The sequence below is a fragment of the Corvus brachyrhynchos genome, unplaced genomic scaffold, assembly GCF_000691975.1.
Source record: "Corvus brachyrhynchos isolate BGI_N302 unplaced genomic scaffold, ASM69197v1 scaffold17, whole genome shotgun sequence".
Classification (NCBI taxonomy): Eukaryota; Metazoa; Chordata; class Aves; order Passeriformes; family Corvidae; genus Corvus; species Corvus brachyrhynchos.
In genome coordinates this window covers 1,653,085-1,656,780 of record NW_008240046.1, presented here as the reverse complement: position 1 = coordinate 1,656,780, position 3,696 = coordinate 1,653,085, and the positions used below count along the sequence as shown (strand labels likewise).

Below are 3,696 nucleotides of genomic sequence, written 5' to 3'. Positions count from 1 at the left end.
GGATTAACTATGTACCTAAGCAACTTTTCAGAACAAACAATTAAGATGTGGTGTTGTTATTACAGATATATCCAATAGTCCACAAAAATTTACAGTTACTTCCATTTGCTGTTACCTATACCAGAGTAGTCAGTGACTATTTGCTTGTACTTAGCTGATCTATTACTGTATTTTTAAAGTTCTGTACAATTCCAAGCAAAGGAAATTTAGGATAAATACTCTGATTCACACAATAAAGTTAACACTGAGCAGTCTGAAATACATGCATGTCTTTAAAGTTATAGTAAAATTAACGAATATTTGGCATTAAAATAGATACTACATCTTTGTCAAATTAGTGTAAGTAGTTGGCTAGAACTTACTTTTGTAATAAGTGTAATGCTAAGCCATTTTATAAAACAATCTTTACAACAGGTATTCAGGCCAGTTTGTCATAAATGAACAATTTTTGCAGTCTATAAAAGTTAGCTCTCTATAGAAATCCTTATCAAATGTGTGAATTGCCATTTAGAAAAGATACAGAAAATATAAAGGGAGGTTCTTCTCCTTGCAGGGTATTTCTGTATACTGGACCACCATGTTGTATCAAATGAGATTCAGCTAACAGTTGCTTTCTGCTAATCAATAAACAGATTAACTCCATACAGATGATTCTGCTTAAATAACCATGTGACACTTACAGCAATTAATCAGAAAGAAAGAGAAGACAACATATGTTGATTGATCCTGTCTAAACTCATCCAGAAGAACCTCAGCTATCTTTTGCATTTTGAAACAGTAAAAGAATTGTGTCAGGAAATTGCTCCATCTCCTCTCTGGTCTGTAACATTGACTGTTTCTTGATTCAGGGTAGTTTTTTCTTCCTTTTTCCCTGATCAGTTAAATCAGGATTATTACACCTGATTACAGATTACACTTGAGTGTAATCATACTGCCTTTATTAAATATTCCCCTGATTCGGTTATTTGAGTACTAAGATTACTACAAATCTTTCCTATCAGAATGAATTTCTATTGCTCCTCATAGTAAACAAAAGTAAAAAATCAGGGAATTAATTACACATAGTTAATGCCTTAAGTTGGATGTTGGATCACTGAGAGAGCAAAACCAGGAGAAAAAAAAATCTTAATAACAGTCAAAATGCTGAGATAAAAAAAAATAGCAAATAAAATTGCATGTATTGCCAGGCACAATTACAAAAATGCTGACTAAGTCCTTTAGAGCACAGTGCTCATAACACCAAGGTCTTGGGTTTGATCCCCATATGGGCCATCAACTTAAGAGCTGGAACTGATGATCCTTTTGGGTCCCTTCCAACTTAGAATATGCTGTGATTCTGTGATTTACTCTCCAAACTCCAGACAATACTCAAGAATTTCCATGGAAGATTACTGCATAGCCAGCAGAGGTGTAGAACAGATTTTGAGTTCCGTGCTATCTTTTTGGCTGGGCTTAATCCAGCCAAGGCCTAGACAATGCCAGCTGCTTGCTCATCCTGTGTCCCTGCAGAGCCTCCGGAGCGTGGCTGCGCACCATCCTGCGCAGCTGGCTGGGCCTGTCCACGTCTCCCCGCAGGGCCTGGTTGCCAGGGATGGCCCTGAGGCACAGTGCTCATGAAAGAATGCATCCCTTTCAGGGAAAATATGGAATCTACATTCTATAAGAGACAATGTAAAATGAATGCTAAGTTTGTCCACTGGTAATTTGAAGTAAAACATTAAAATAAGTTTTATAACCTACTGTGCAGGACCTCATTTCTTTGTGTAGTCTACCTATGTGATAGGCAGTGTCTTAACTGTGTTTTAATCGGAGTGCCATTGAGAACAATAAATATAAAAGATGTTTGATCCTAAAATTAGGACGGAATGGAAAGATGGCAAGAAGCAAGCAAAGAACTTATTTAATATCTTATATTTCCAATTAATGATGCGGAGGACTATATCATACTATTACTGCAGGCCTGGTTCCTACGGTATATCACTGTGTCCCGCAGCCATAGGGAGGAGGAGGAGGAGAAGATCCAGCAGGCAGGAATTGTGCAGCAAGATTCATTCATTTAATTATTTTACAAACCTTTTATAGACTTTTTTCTTCATAGTCTAATTGGAGAAAGGACCAGCCACCCCTTGGGGGTGATTGGCCAAAATCCTAAAACATCCATTATCAAAATATTTTCTACTATACTATAAACAAGACTTTCCAAGGTTGCAGGTGGCTTGGTTGTTTACATTCCCTGCTACCTCTTCTGTAAGAGAGAAAAATCTCTCACGGACTTAGAAAAATAACAAGAAAATCCTCGCTAACAGCATTTTTGTACCTACATCATACCACTGTAGTTGTTTTGATGTGAAAGTCATTTTTAAACGGGATATTTAGATGAGCTATTCTTTATTATTCTTATTCAATTATAACTGTATATATCACTACGTATTAACATCCTGTACAAGGACTTCATTTAGATTTAATTAGTTTCTGTGTAAAATGATTTCTGCTTTGAAATTATGCATTTGTACATTACAGAACAATCAAATTATCAGCCTCACTGCCAAAGGTCAATCTGGAACTCTGAGAAGCGTGATGAAGTATGTTTTCCATCATTAAAATTACCTGCAAATTCTTTAGCACTGTCAAAATGTCTGTGACTGTTATTTAATTTGTTTATGACTAGCAGGAGTAAATGGGATTGTGTAGTAAAATGGAATTTTCAAAAAAGTTCATCTTTCCATGAGTGGAGTGCTTGCTGGAAGTCAAAGAAATCATCAGAATAAATGTGTCTATATTTTGTAAGTCTTTGCTTCCTTATAATGCGTAGTCTTAAGATAGGCATAAAAATGTTACATGGCTTCCAATTAAAACAGATGGATTCAAACATCAGTGAAATTTACAATTAGTGCACTGGTATGTGAAGAAGAATATTATGAGAAAGGAAAGTCTAAGCTTAATTTTGTTGCCTGATTCTTTACTCTCATGAGAACAGTGTTGAAGGTGAGAATGACACAGTAAAATAACAAAGTGGTTCCCTCATATGAGGGAACACAAATACCTAAACAGAGCTCAGTGAAATTCTACACTGACTGTTTTCACACACCTAATTCTGTCCAAAGTGCTGAGAAGTAGTTTTAAACTGTTAGGAATGTTACCATCGTACCCTCTACTACCTGTGGGACAAGAGGAGAAGTTCTCTGTTCTACACAATTTTGTGATTTTTAGAGAGCTGGAATGCAAGCAGGTGATATTAGAAATCTGTTGTCATTACAGCTCTATAAGGTTAAGTGCATCTTCCTATTCAAGGGAACATTTAATGTTGCTTTTAATAGGTGATGCCTTTTTCCTGGTCTTAAAATCAAGAGTCATACACGGCTAGAAGGGGAAAAGGGATTTTACCTTGGTATTTATTTTAAGGATCCTTAGGTGCACACATCTAGGTCATATGCATCGAGATGCACCCTGCCAAATATATCTCAAAAGATCTGGTATAACATTATAGGTTTTATTAATTAGCATATCTATCAAAGATTCCCTAATGAGAGGCTCAAGTGAGCCCCTCTCCCCAAGGAGCCTTCCCCTGGATGGTTCTATCTTAGTTTACAGAATGTGTTCTAGAGAGGACCTTGGGGTCTGGGGCACACTGATCCCTAGCTACAAAGCTTGTAAAATTTTTAGTCTCTCAGCTTGACAAACAAGTCCAAGAATGTA

General features: G+C 36.6%; 1 long non-coding RNA gene across 1 annotated transcript in view; it reads right to left on the bottom strand.

Moving 5' to 3' along the window:
- Positions 1–3,696, bottom strand: part of LOC108449171 — a 29,252-nt gene that overhangs the window by 24,569 nt on the left and 987 nt on the right. The gene's annotated exons all lie outside the window — the stretch shown is intronic.